The sequence below is a fragment of the Vidua chalybeata genome, chromosome 4 (genome assembly GCF_026979565.1).
Source record: "Vidua chalybeata isolate OUT-0048 chromosome 4, bVidCha1 merged haplotype, whole genome shotgun sequence".
Taxonomy (NCBI): domain Eukaryota; kingdom Metazoa; phylum Chordata; class Aves; order Passeriformes; family Viduidae; genus Vidua; species Vidua chalybeata.
In genome coordinates this window covers 44,471,164-44,486,481 of record NC_071533.1, presented here as the reverse complement: position 1 = coordinate 44,486,481, position 15,318 = coordinate 44,471,164, and the positions used below count along the sequence as shown (strand labels likewise).

At 38.9% G+C, this 15,318-nt stretch overlaps 1 long non-coding RNA gene across 1 annotated transcript; it reads right to left on the bottom strand.

Moving 5' to 3' along the window:
- Positions 1-760: 760 nt before the first annotated feature.
- LOC128787577 (uncharacterized) lies at positions 761-12,795 on the bottom strand. The gene is made up of 3 exons (XR_008430743.1): positions 12,708-12,795; positions 11,150-11,256; positions 761-944 (listed from the first exon to the last, which is right to left on the bottom strand). It is a non-coding gene; the product is annotated as an uncharacterized LOC128787577 (long non-coding RNA).
- Between the last annotated feature and the right edge of the window lie 2,523 nt (positions 12,796-15,318).

Here is a 15,318-nt window from a genome sequence, read left to right as displayed (position 1 = left end):
TTTCTTTTTTAGGATACATATATTCAGCATGCTATTTTACCTCATTTAAATTGTTTTCTGCAATACCAACAGCGTTTTAGTTATATCTGTTACCCAAGATTGGTACTTTAGTCTCTATTATCTGTAATCACATGATTCTCATCTGAAAGACTGAAATGCCAAGCTAGACCACCGCTGCTTTCTTTGTTGAGTATCATCCCATTTTTTGGGAAAGATATGGACAACTGAAAGGCTTGCAAGTGACCTTGGGATGGAGATGGAGAAATTATATGGTCCTGGGAACTCCTGGCCTGCGCCAAACATGCCAGAATGGTGTGGGAGGAGGTGTCACAGGAGGGAATAGGTATTCCTACCTTGAAAGAGACAGCTTGGCTGTTAGTTCCAAGCTCTTGATCATTAATTTATTTTAACCAGCATACATTCTTGCATCAAGGACACCCTTCTTTTGGTACCTAGCTTTGTATTAGTCCTTTCAGGAATATCTTAGTCAGGAATGTCTTAGATATGTCCCAGAGCACTGTGGGTTGTGTTTTGTTCTTGTTTCTCCTCCCTACCTTTTGAAACAACTCAAAATAAATTTAAAAATATTAGGCATGAAGCTCATGAACTTTTGGTGGTTTTTATTTGTACCTCATAATAACATGTAATGCTAACTATTTCTCATCTGCATTTCTGGATTTGTTGTTTTCCTGGGGTGGTTCCTTTTTTATCCTCTGCAAGTCAGCAGGAATGACCAATTACATTTTATTTCTCCTTATGCTTTATTTTTTAGGACACGGGGTTACAAAAGTAAATAGTTTTATACCTTTACTGTGACTCCCTCCTTTGCTCCTCCCAGAGGAGGAAAAATTCTCAGCTTGTTTGTAGATGACATTTTCTGCAGTGATCCACTTTTGTCACGCATTTCTGGGGGAAATTCTTTCCTGAAATGTGTCATAGACAGTCTGTAAATGAAACAAACCCACTGATTATGTGGTCACTATAACATTATCTTACGTAAATGCATATATGATTCTTCTTGAAATTAACAGCTTATTGTGGTTGAATTTTCTTTTTGAGGTTCTCCTGGCTTTGCAGTATATTCTCTTGATTGAAAGGTCTCTCCCTGTCATACAACATGTGTGGGGACCATTTCTGCATGCACTTGTAGCTGTGTTGAAAGTGTTGTTGCTCAGGCTCTTCAGTGATGTGTGCTGCAGAAAGTCCAGCTATGCTGATGTGCTAAGGCAAGGGCAGATATGTCTGCATAAATTATTGGCAGCTGAGGAAAGGGTGAAATCCACACCTCTTGTGATCTGAAGGGAAAATTCCACAGTGATGTTACAGAAAACTAGATTCAGAGGGTTTGGCACCACTGTTAAAAAGCTACCAAATTTTTAGGATATGAAGAAATAAAAGAAGGTCTGGTGAGAACTTCTCTATCCCCGTCCCTCCCCCAGCATAAAACTTCCCATGTATAAGCTGAGGTTAACTGAGAACACTTCATGCAGATAAAAGAGTTTTGGTTCCTTTCTTTTTCTGCATACTGTACCACTTCCCTGCCCCATGATTTCCTGTACATTTCCTTCTAGCTACTGAAAACTGGAGACAGAGTATTGCTTCAGAGAACACTGATGAGATGAAGCTCAAGACTGGAAATGGGGTTGCTGAGCCAGACATAGAAGAATTTCAGGTCTCTGTCAAACTTGAGAGAGCTTTTGTCTTTAGACAGATATATTGGTTCACAAATGGATTAGTGGGGATGCTGGATGAGCCAAAGGCCTAAGAACTGTTACCTTAATAATGTCAGATGCATCAGACTCTAATTCTTTTCTTTTCTTACCAAATAATCTTATTTAATTCAACTTTGTGTTGTATGAAACAAAGATCATTTCTCTAATCGCCTTTGCTGACCTCGCCTGGCCCATGGCTTTCCAGCTGAATAAACAGAGATAGGGCAATAAAAAACAAATCTTCATCACTAATTAGCTTTTGAAACATCAGTGTTTACCATTGACTGCGTGAACTGACTATCAGGCATTACACCACCATGAAAACAATCTACAACTGCATGTCACGAGTCTAAAATAATACAGTGCAGAGTACAGGGCTAAATTGTGAGTGAATGAAAAGATACTGGGCATGTTGCATGACCTTCAGCAAGATTCTAGGTTTATGTCAGTGAGAAAGATGAGCCAAATTATTCAGGAGGCTGAAAGGGGGAGAAAGGACATGTGATCTTGGAACAGTTAGAGTTACGTTATTCTTGGGGGAAAAGATCAAGATGATTATGTTAATATTACCATTTATGTTACACTCTCATCAGAGTCAGAGTTTTAGGAATGTGTCAAGCTCTGTGTGTTTTATCCAACTGCAAAAATATGATAGGATTTTAGAGCATCAGTCAATACTGACTTCATTTCTTTTTTGTTTGTATTTTTTATGAAGCAAATGCTTTCAGAAACAAGATGAATCAATAGGTGTGAATCATCAATAAGGTGGCTATAAGATGAAACTTTTAAAGAATATAATATAATCAGGCATTAATATGTGAAAGCAAAAAAAAAATCAACAAAATATTAAGGATTTTATAAAATAAAAGCAAAACTCAAAACTGTTTTCAGTGATGTAGCTATGTTCTTTATAAGTGCTCTACACTTACCAGAGGAAGTTGAGTATATTATTACAGGAAATAATAGGAAATATGTCTTTGAAGATACTGTGTATCATTAGGAATGAGAATTCTGCTTTTCAGCATGGTCTGCAGTTGAGTAGCACAGAGGCACTAGTGCAATAAATGCAGACTACATCCTGACAGAGATGGTGTGCCAGGCTGGGTCTTTTTACTTTCAGAAACCACATGTCATCAGCCCCTGCGTTTTCTTATTAGATATTCACAAAAGTAACTTCTTTTTATGAATAGATAGAGTATTTCAACTAATCTTATAATTCCACAGTAGAATAGTGAAATTAAGTCAAAACTGGCATATACCAAATGAGAAATAAAAGTATTGGGTGGCTGATGTCTGAATATTTTCTGCCAGAGAAAACATATAAAAAGTAGGGTGGTATTTTTTCACTGCAGCCATTTAATTTTGCTTGCAGTGTACAGAGGTTTGACATTAGCAGTTGCCCAAAATGTTCTCAGACCAGTGTTGACACAAACAGAATGACCTCTTGTAAATCATCTGTCCTTTGAGGAGGATAAAACCATACAACCTTGGGACACTTACAAGGGAAATCATTCACTAGAGTAATTGTGTTTGAAATTCAGTGGGGCACATCTTTCAGCCCTGGCTGGAAAAGTAGATTCAGATAACTGTAGTTTTAAGAAACTGAAACCTCATCTATTTGCAGCCAGTCATCCTCAGCTGAGTTTTTTGGTTCCTGACAAGTGAAAAACCATTTCTGAGATGCTCAGGGTGCATGAGGCTTTTTCTCCTGGCTGTTTCTGAGGGGAGTCCCAACCTGTGAAGCTGTTCTCTACCCTGCTGAGGGGTTTGATTTCTCAAATTGAAAAAAGCAGTACTGAATTCCCTCAATGGGATGCTCATTTTTTGCACAGTCCCTGAGAAAAGGCAAACACTACACTGTCTAGCTGAATTGTTCTTGGTCCCGAAAACCACTTTTGCTGATCATTTTCAGTAGTATTTTCAAGGGCCTTTTGCTTTTCTTCTGACTGTATTCTATGGCTGGTAACTGCAGGGGATTCTCACTTTAAATACTGTGGTTTGTGTCATGTCAGTCCTGTGGTATAAGCAGTTATCTTAATGAAGCTAATTTTTAAGAAAGTTCATTTTTAATACTATGTTGAGCTTTAAGCTTTCACTGCCTTAAAATATAACTTCTACATTTCCAGCATCTACATTCTATCAGTTAATCCAATGTATATTTATGCCTTTTCAGATATTGGATCATTCTGCTAGTTAAATTTAATTAACCAGTACTTGAACATTTATCCAGAAGCGCATTCAGACTTTCAGCATTGTCACAACGTAACCCTGCCATCTACTGGAAAGTATTTAGTAATGTTTTAATGAAACACACATGCACCTGAAATGCATGGATTTACATGGAAAGGGATCAAATATGTCATAAACAAATGCTTTTCACTCTCAGACAGTCAGCATTTTTGCCCTCAAAAGTTATCAGATCTCTCATCCTCTCCTCCTACTACTTTTTGGGTGGTGTCTCAGGACTAGGGAAGTTGGCTGGGTAATCCCCTGGCCTCACGGTTCTCTGCATGATCAGAAAGCTTGGGAGTCAGCAGTCAGGGCGTGCATAGCTTCTTTGATGGCTCAGAGATTTCGTGCGTGTAAGTCTGATTTCTAGTTGAGCAGGCATCTGTACCCTCAAGATCACCAGGTTTTCATGTGGAGGGACGAAAGAAGCAAGCATTTGGAGAGACCAAGTGTAGTAGACCAGCTGTGCTAGAGGATATATGCATGTGTCAGTGTTGCCAATCTGCTTGCAGGTTATGCTGTGGAATAGGCTCTGGAGCTACTTGGTTCTATTTTGTCTTCTTCTCTGTAAGTTACTGGTAGACTGCTGGCATCTGGAAATACTGGGTTTAGTAGAAGAGAAGGGCTCTTCTTGGTTTGCAGAACTCCTGTTTTTCTTGCCTTGTGCATTTGTGTAGCTGAGAGGTGCAAAGAAGTTAATGTAATATAGTCAGACATACACTGTGGTTCTGGGAGCCTCTTGCCTCAAAGGCATCTGAGCTGATATCTCTAACAATCTCTAATTATCACTCCATGTCATGCTCTTTCTCTACCCTTTTTTCCTATACCCTTACTATACCCTCTTTGTGGATGAGTTTTGCTTTAGTTGTTCAATAAGACATTATCTCCTCTGAATGACAGGGAAAGAAAACACAATGCAAAACAGTAAAGCAAAATTTGCTTCATAAAAGAGTTGAAGGAATTCAATAAGTCATCTTGCATTGGTTTGCAAGGACTGGAAGCTGTGAACTGCTGTGCATTGATTTAGTGAACTGCTGTGCATTGATTCACAGCCAAAGCCGTCCATACAGGGGTCTGTACTCCTTAACAGAGTACAGACAACTTCACCAGCTCAGGTGCAGCCATATGTGTTGCATAACACGTTAACACAGCAAATAAATCCAACAGCAACTTCAGCTGTGCTGAGCAGGACACAGTGCTTGGTCAGACTCATTCCCAGGTTTCTGGGGTTTTGTCAGTGGATGTGGCTCCCTGCAGAAGGAGCTAGGTTAGATGTGCCAGCAATGCAGCTGTGCCTATTGACAGCTAGTGTGGCAACTGTGACAACTCCCCCCTAGCAAGCAGAAGTTTCTCCAAAATGACTTTTCAGTGGAAAGAGCTTTGCAAACAAAGTATATTAAGTATCTGATTCAGTCTTCATTTTAAGAATAGATTAAAAAGCAAGATACAACAGGTGAGTAATTTTAAAGATTATCACACAATAGCAGAGATGCAATCAAAGTCTCATTAATGCTTTCTTTCCTCCATGTATTAGTTTTCAAAACAAATTATATTCCTTGGTAGAAGACCTTTCTGTTGTGGAGGAAATTACGTAACTTTCTCTTTGATAGGAGAAAATACCAAAATTGTTATCTACTCTCCGTTAAAATTGTCATTTTACAGTTCACCTCCCCACAGAAAGACCTTGAATAAGGGTTCATATTACTTCCAGATATCAAGAGAAAAAAAGTAATTGGTAACAGCACATTGTCTGGATGTTAATAATATTTCAGTTTTACCTTGTTGAAAAAATAATTTATTCCCACTGTATATTAGAAGGGAGGAGATCTGGCACATTCGTAGGCTTACTGTGATTATGCGTAATACTTGCATTTAAGCTCAAAACCATTTTAGGTTATTTAGTTTTATGGAGGATTGTCTCCTACACTATAATAGATGGCAAGGTTTTAGAGTCCCAGATACAGGATATGACTTGCCTAGACTGAAATAGGATGAGCTGCAGAAGGTACTGCACAACAAATGGGACTTGTGGAGTCAGACTCTGGTCTTAGCAGAAGAACCTTTGCACTAGGCATAAAAGGAGATAGTTTTAGAGGGAGAGGGCACAGGAAATGCTTGAGCTGTTCATGATCAGAAGACAAGAAAGAAGGATATTTTGGGTGACTGCCAATGAAATAAGTTCTAATTTTCTGCTCCAGCACTGAACTAGAACTGCTTGTCCTTAGGATAGGAGATGGGTGGGACGGAGTGGGACAAGTTACTGTGATGTTGCTCTACCCTCCTATGAACACCATGTCTGTCTCACAGTTAACAAAATGGTGTGGGTTGGGTTATTTTTTTCCTCCAGCTACAATATATCTCTGCATATTAAACTGAAGTGTTTCTTGAACAAAAGAAGGACCATTTCAGTCATGGCTGAATCCTAAAGGGAACGAAAAATATTCTGGTTTAGCTTCTCCTGTCACGTTATCAGAGAGTATGTGGCAGTAATAGCAGAAGTCTCTTTCACCTACCCTGCATTTCATATCCTGAAGGAGCAGCTCCTGACTACTCTATTCAGAACACATTATTTTTTCATATATGTACCTCCTTTTTTCTTCTGGTAGGTTTTAAGAGCTCATTAAAACTGCTTCTTCCCTTTCACAGGACTCAGATATTTATGCATTATAAAACTTCCCTTTTGTCTATAACACAGGTTGATTTTACTGCCTACTTTCATTGTTCCCAAGCCTGCATTAATGAGACGCTCCAGGAGAAATCTTAACAGATAGATTGCGTAGAAGGGAGAAAATGGTATCATCTACTAGAATAAGTAAACTTGTGAGAAATTCTAAGACTCATAAACTGCCAAAATATTAATTTTTGCAGAGTTAAATAGTATTATTCTTGTTTGCAGAAAGCTGTCTATGGACTTTTCAGAATAGACAGACTTACTAAACATTTTTGAAAAACAGGAAGAACAAAGCAGAGTAACTATCTGCCCAGCCTTCCACCAGTAACCCTTCCTGCTCCAAACTGGGAATGGCTGCTGTGAATACATTGAGCATGGTCAGGAAAGGGTGACCACAGTAACTCCAGCTGGCAGAACAAACAGGGTGTATTTGGTGTTTCTTATGTGTTTTGTAGAATTTTATTCTGTCTCTTACATTCATTGCTGCCAAATATCCATCATCTTTAGCACTTGTGCTGAGTAGCAATGAATTGTCCCTCCACTCTGAACAGGGGGGTGGGATGGTGTTAGTTCTTGCTTACTAGAGAGACACCTTGGAGGGGACAAATGCCATGGTGGGGGCAGCTCACCATGAGATGCTCTTTCCCCTATTCCTCATGCACTTAGAAGCCAGGAGTCATCTTAGGTAAGCCCAGCTGGTGTGAGGCATGTCCAGCTACCTCACAGGTCTAGTCAGGCAAATATATTCAAGATATCCACATCAGGTATTTGGTGGGAGATGTAACTGTCCATTTCAAGGACTTAAGTAATACAAGATAATTGAAACAGCAACAAGGGCACGTGGCTTTCTCTTCACTGCACTTGATATGTGGGTAATTGGTTTTTCTTTGCATAATATATAGTTCATGTACTGATGACAAGTAGTTGTTCAAAATATTTGCAGCTCTGGAGAAATGAAGTGCTTCCACTGTGGGTGTTTATTGTCTGATGAAAAATGCATCATTTAGTTTGAGGAGTTTATTTCTGGAGTCCAGAGAACTGCTTAATCATTTTAGAAGGTGAATTTATGAAACTGCTGTAAAATATCATAGTCTATAGAGTAACTTAACATGTGTACAACATGGTTTATAAAATAGAAAGTATTTAAGAATAAAAAGTGAGATAATTATTTGATATTTAATAATTGATGTCTATTATTAAAAATATAGAGAGAGGAAATGAAGATGTATTAGAAATCAACAGTGTTCTTATTTTATTTGGAAAATATTAACTGGTGGAAAAATGAATTAGCTGTAAAAATCTATTGATTTTAAAGTCCACTGAGACTTGTAAAATATAAAAATGAAATGGTTATCACTCAAATGCCGTTCATTCTCATAAAGCAAGCTCAGTTTATCTGAATTGGTTTCCTATTATTTGTTTGATTTGTAAATAGTTTATGAAGACATTTTCAAAACTACATTTTCTTTTGAAGCACCTTCTATGCTGTGAAAGAGATTTAATTTTGACAACAATTCTTTATGGAATGTAAGGCTAATGCATCAGACTTGCTTAGGTCCTGTGTGGAGTTATGTAGAGGTGCTGCTGGATGGCTTCAGGCTGCTTTCACATTTTACATGGAGAATATAGAATTTATCATTTTGAATCTACTCTCAAAATTTCAGGATCTCGTAGTTATATATAAAGGATATGAAGCCATTGGGTTTATACAGCCATGTTCTTCGGTGTGACAAACCTTATGGCTGACAAGGAAGTGACACTACTGAGCAGCCAATGTATCTTCCTGGGCCTTTTGTTGATGAGCATAAACAAGCTTATTAAAACGGAAAAAAAATCATTGTGCACTTTGGTCACACAAAGAGCCAATAACAGTCTTAAGTTACATGTCCAAGGGGCTGGATGCTCTCAACTCATGGGTTCTCAGGAGGGTATGGTGTATCCCTCACCAAATTGTTTAAAGTCTTTGCTCTGAAATACAGTTAACACACCTCCAACAGAGGGGTTTGTATATCCATTACAGGTTACAGGGATACTTTCAGGAGATCTTTGCTGGATATTCTGTTGTTTGCATGTACTGTGAAAGTATTATTATTACGAGTTATTGTGCAGTTCTTGATAGTTACTGAAGGCAAGATTGTTACTTTTTTTGGTGTCAGAGTAAAATTAGATACATAATTTCCATGCATCAATAAATGAAGGTTTCAAAAAGTGTCAGTTTGCAAGAGAATTTTGATCACTTAATACAATTTCTTCCACAGTTTCTCATAGTGTCCTAAAATCCTGCTGTTGAAAATACAGGAAAAAAAAAAAAAACAGATAAAACTAGTGTCCTAAAAGAGAAGCTGGAGTTAACTTAATCCGAATACCAGCAACTAACACATTTACCACTAATATCAAGCTGGAATACTGTGCTGGTAAGGGACTTCAGGCAGTAGAGTCATAAAGCATTTTAAAAGCCCCAGGCAAACATTCCATCTTTCTTCCCTCCACACTGTTCCACTTGACTTTGAGCCTTCATTCTCTCAAGTCACAATTGACTTGACTCACTGGTTTAGGATGGCACATAGACTGATGTCTTAAGCTTCGGAATTATTTCTTTAATGCAGCAACTTCTCAGTGTCAGAAATAACTGCTCTGAAATGAACCGAATGGGAATGGGGGAGAAACGGGCAGCTCTTCTGCTTGCCTGAGACAGTCTCCCAACATATGTAATCAGGAAACACAGCAACAGTGTCTCTGAAAGCTGTCTGGTGAGATACACAAATCATATAAGTGAGAGATAGATTGTTCAGCTCTAAAGAAAACCATATGGAAATGCTAAAGTATATCAGGAAAACTGCACTGATTGGTCATGTTGCATTTGCTCCCTTCTTTTGGGCAGATGCATGATTTTGCTCTGCATGTTCTGAGCAAAGGAGCTTGGCACTTCAGACACCCAGTTCTCATTCTGTCCCACTCTTCTCACCTGCACTATATGCTTTGCCCCAAAACAGCTCAGAGAACTTTATAATTATAATGTATATAGGTCAAAGTCTCCAGGCATTAACAATTATGAATTTACCAGTATGATAAAAATGAATTTGCCTGCTTACAGATAATGAAAATAATGGCATGTTAGTCAGGGTTTAAAGATGTGCGTCTTTTTGTATGGGCCCATTAAGTAGACAGAAATCTAACCACGTGCTGTTATCTTGCTTTTTGATAATCAAGCTGGTGTTGGTCAGTGTAGGCAAATCCCTTGTCTGCCTGAGCTGACTGGGAATATCCATGGTCCATTTGCTACCGCAGCTGGAACTACTGCGGTCTCCAGTGCCTTGACTTGGCTACTACTGACCACTTTGGTTCTCACACCCTAACATTCCATGGACTCTCTGACAACAGGCTGAAGGCTGGTAAGTATTTTCAGAGTATTTCTTTGACAGTGGAAAGGAGGCTATGTGCTCATGTGTTCTGTAACAGCTGCCTGAACAGTCTTGAAAATGATTCCTGGTCAGTAATGGAAAAAAAGTTAGGTGTAGCTTTGGATATTGCATGGATGTCTCTTGCCAATACTCTAGTGAAAGAGGATGTACTGGAGACCCAGAATACTCTTCTAAAGTCCTTTCTGTTAATTGAAAAGTGGTCCACAGTGATTATAGGACTGGAAATGTGTTTTGTTCTGGAAAGATAAGTAAGTTGTATAATTGCTGTTAGAACAAAAATTAAAGATGGAAAGAAAACTATCATCAGAATACTTCCTAGCCTTTAGAACATCTGCACTTTTCCTCTACTCTAAAGGGATTTTCTTAGTTTCCTTTGGTTTTTTTTTTTTTTTTTTTTTGGTTTTTTTTTTTTTTGCCATAATAGTTGTACATTGCATAATGTGCACATTTATTCATAAAGAAAAAGTAGTAAGTAAATAAATTTTGGGGATTACAAAAACCAACAAGATGACACCAACATAGATTTAAAATTCTCTATGGTTTGGGTAAATACATTTCTCATACCTAGGTACAGACCAGGTTTCACTAGAGCTGAAAGAAACTGTGGAAATACTGTGTTGGAGACAGCATTTTTGAATATAAGAGTGTGGTTACTCAGATTTTACTGGTTCATGGTGTCCTGTTAATATATTCATGCTTCTTCTTCAGTTTCACATATTTTAGTGTAGAAACTGTAAAACTGCTAAAGGTTCACACCCTAGTCTTGCTAATCTTGAAGGTGAAAGAGATTGATACAGAAATTCACCCATCCTGGTGTTTTATACATTCTGGGGAGACAAGCATTTGTCTTTGTGGACATTTTCCATGTCCATCACATTTAATGAAATTTTATTATATTACATTCCCAAGAGAAATTACATGCAAATAATGGATCAGATGATGGTTCCAAACCATCATAGTAACCATGTGATTTCCTCTTCAGAGCCCTTGAAATTTTATTCTTCTGAAAGAAAATGTCACTTGACTCATAGCATATTCAGAACATCAGAAATTCACAATATAGGTAAAACTATTTGAAGAACAGTTTTTCCCCCAAGTGGAGAGTTTTTACTCACCCCTTTCTCTGTGGCTTCTTTCATGATCAGATGGGGTGTTTTGAATGTTTCCTTAATTGTAATCCTTGAAACCATTCCAATGGAAGGGCAGTTTTTCTCTGCCAAGTCTGACAAAAAAAAAAAAAAAAAAAAGATATAAAATCAATAGTTTTTTGATCCTGCAGGTCTCCAAAACTGTCATACTGAAAGTAGCTTCAAGATGGACAAGATCTCATCTGCAATACCATGGGTATATTACTACACAATTTTAACTTAATGTTTTATGAGATGACCAAGCAATTCTCTTTTTTCTGGACTCTGGGCTAGGTTTCCTTTTGTCAGTCCATGATATTACAAATCAGTGATGTACACAGTTCAGAATAACTTAATCAATGTTTGTTTTAAAGTAAATGTTTAAAAATAGCTGAAAAAGCATATTTATCCTCTATTACTACCAGATGTATACTGGCAGAAAATGCAGAGAAATGCAGCAATGCTGTCCTCATTTGAACTGCTATTAGTCATGCTAATTGGACCCTTTTCTCCACAGCATGTGCATGTGTGTATGCAAGGGAGAGTGTGTAGACCCTCTGGACATATACTCAGAGTCCAGCAGCTTGGTATATTGGCTCTTTCCATCATTGCATGACATGATCTGTGCCTGCTGCTAAGTCATTATATTTGCAGCAAATCGTGGTACTGCTTTGCCTTGTATTTCACTGTGAAAGCTCTAACCCTCTTGAATTCCCCATCCTTCCAGACAGCCAGACAGCCTATTTGCAGCTGGCACTTTTCAGCGGGGGCCTGCTAACTTAATTTGCTATTGTCTGCTTTTACAGAAGTAGTGGACTGTAGGCTCGTTGACAGATCAATTTTTTCATTATCAGCATATGCAGCTGTTTGAATACTTACTATGCCCTCATTCTTGTCCATTTTCTGCTTTTTGTCAAAGAAGCTAAAGTGTTTAGTGGGAAGCCCAGCTTCCCAAGTCAATTTTGCATGGCAATTATTGTTTAAATAAAACAGACGGCATCGCAAAAAAACTTCCTGGGAACATACATGTCTTGTGTAATTGCCTCTGAATAAAATTATGCTGTGAACATAAATCTGAACTGCAGAGTTGTTTGATGCAGTTTGAAATCTTTCTAAATTGCTTTAATATTTATTGCAGTTCTTAAAAAGGAAAGTACAGCATTTTTAGCAACAAATACCTTGCAGAACTTTTTTATTCCACAATTAGTGACCCCCTCTACAGTTTATCAGGTGAAAAAAATATTTCCCTAAAGGAAATAAAGCCAGTTTAGTCTTTACTACTTGTATGCAAGCTCACAGTCTGCAAGCCAGCAGGCTATTGCCTTAGCTGTGCACTTGAGATACTGCTTATCACACAGAACAACACTGAGTGAAGCAGCTGTTGGCCCAGAGGCAGCAGGACAGGCACAAAATTTCTTCACTGCATGAGCTATGAGGCTGCTGAGTTCCTGATGATTTTCTCTGCTAAAGCTGTAATCTGGATTTGAAATAAAATAAAGGTCTAGTTAGCTCATCTTTTGTGCTTTATCTGAAAGCCATGACTTACCTACAGAGAGGTGAATATAGCAGAGCACAGTCACTTCCCATCACCTGAGTGACCCTGAAGTTTGGTGCCTTCAGTTGCTGCTCTCTCTGTGACGCTCCTGCTGTTTGCAGTGTTTTACTTCCTCACTAAGCTAAGAGACAGCAGGACAACCCTTGGCAGAGTGGAGGGTGATTTGCCTTCAGATCCCTGTGACGTTCCTGCTGCAGATGAATCGCCAGCCTTGTGAGCACTGCAGACTGATTTTGCATGCCTGTGTTTACACACCTGGCTCCTGCCTGCAGACTTCTCTGAGAGCTTCTGGTAAAACTGCAGGTATCACAATCTATGACCACTTGAGTGACTGAGGCTTTCTGCTCTTTGCCTCTGACCAGCCCACGTTTTCCTTTGAGGAGTTTACTGAATATGCATGGCAGGGTGTCCCTTTCAGGATAGGCTCCCAGCTGAATTCTCTCTAAGTGTCATGTTCAGAAAGGTGTGAAAATTGTCCTGGAGTTCATCTGTGTGTAGTCCTTCTGTAGTGTCCTTCTGTTCTTCTGGAGTAACCTTGTGCTCCAGGTGAAGAGGGGCTTCTCTGACAGGCTGATTTCTGGTAGCCTGGTGAGGTGTTACTGTGAGTGGACCTATAAGTTTAAATCTAGAGACGATCATGCTAATTTAAACCTTTTCTGCTTGACTCCATGTGTGTCTAAGTGTTCATATGCAAATTCACATTTCCAAAGACAGGCAGAGGCTGCCTCACCTCTTTCCCTCATTTAATTATGTGTCTCACAGCTGCAGCTAACAGATTACATTTTCAGCTATTACCAATTACTCTTAGATATAATTTAGTCTTGTTAGATGTAGGAATAAAATAAAACAAATAGGTCAATTTGTCATCAGATTGTAATAGTCTTGCCACACAAAACCTCTCCAATCATTACTTTTAAGTTAGTCAATAGTGCCTTCTGAGGCTATAATGTAAGTGGAAACGTGGCATCCAGAGTAATATGAGACAGTACATATGCACAGCAGACATTGTGTCATGCCTAAAACATCACTGTATCCCTACTACAAGAAAAATAAGTTAATTTTCATAGAAATTCCAATAAAATATCTGATTCTTGTCAAGCTCTGAGCATCTTAATGTGTTTGAAGTTCTCTTGGCACTGCTGCCTTAATAAAAGACTCAGTTTTCAGCAAGGTAGGGAGATACGAAAGGCTGGTGCTCATGGCTGTATATTTACTTCCAAATTAAGGCTATGTAGCCTTCTGGAAGTAAACAGTTATGCATGGAATTGGAGGTTGTTTGTGTAAATTTATAAAGTTGTATAACAATTAACAGGGCCTCTTAAACTAAGCTGAGAGCTGATGTGAACCAGTGTCATGGGGAAATAAGCTCTGAAATGGGAGGTTGGATCACTGGGTAACATGGTGGATAAAGTAGGGTTTGACCTCTAGACATAAAAGAAAAAAGGCAAAGCTTGAATTCATTGCAGTTTACTGGGGAAGCTTTTCAGAGTTCAGGCAAAAAGTTGATCCTAAAGCAGTTTTTAGGTTATGAACAGCTTTGGCTGGAATGAAGGTGAGAAGCTACACTGAGTAAAACCATGATTTATGCAAACCTACAAAATAATCCAAACTCCACCACATTCTAATTTCTAGATGGCCTGGAAGAAAAATGGGGCAAAACCCTCTCTGGGGAAAAGAAGTGGGGTGCAAAGGCTTGAGCTCAAATTGGGGCTTGAATTCACAGAGCTCCAGGGCAAAGGAGAGTGTCTGCAAGGAAGATAGAGATGCTCTTCTGTCAGGTCAGTGGCAGACAAGGATATCTCACTGCGAAAGGGCAGAGGTTAGATTGGGAGATATGTTCAGTCAATGCTGAGGCCATGACTTGTTTCAGATTGACTTTAGAAATGTTTCCACATTTGGTTTCTGAGCCACCTTTTGCTCTGGGGCTTAACTGCAAGGCTGGGGAAAAGATCAATCAGTGTTGGGATACAAGCTAGGATTTGCCCTTGCCAGTGCCAGTAAATGCTGCTGACAAGCTGGTGACACAGAGCTGGCCAGACTGTGCTGCGTGTCAGTGCCAGTTTGTGTTCCTTTGATGTTTGTAACATGTGGATCTGGATGGTCTCACTAATTTAGAGGGAAAAGCTGGGCTTGTACTTGAGAGTGAGTTTGCTAAACTAAATGTGTAAAAACTCAGATGCCAGCCTGTTTTAATTTGTGTGGACTGTCTGGGCACAAATATATAAATAAAGGTTAGAAATTATGAGTATTTTGCAGGAGGCTGAAAAACTTCAGGTAAAATGCTCTTCAAATATAATTTTCTTCCTTGAATTTGCTTGGATCTCGGCAAATATAGCATCAGCACAGATGCTGCCAATGTGTACTGAGCACACTGACCTTTCAGCAACTTCCCTGTGTGTCAAGCATTGTATCTTTCTGGGCCCTGGGGAATCGCAGGATGCTGGAAGCAAACCCAAGTAAAACTATAAAAAAAAATCAATGCTCTTGATTTCAAAGAACAGCAAAACACATGAGTCAGTCACAGAGGCATAATCCCTTACTACCTTCCTTGTCATGCCAGCCACGATTTCATTGGAAATCAATTTTAAGTGCTGTCCTAGAT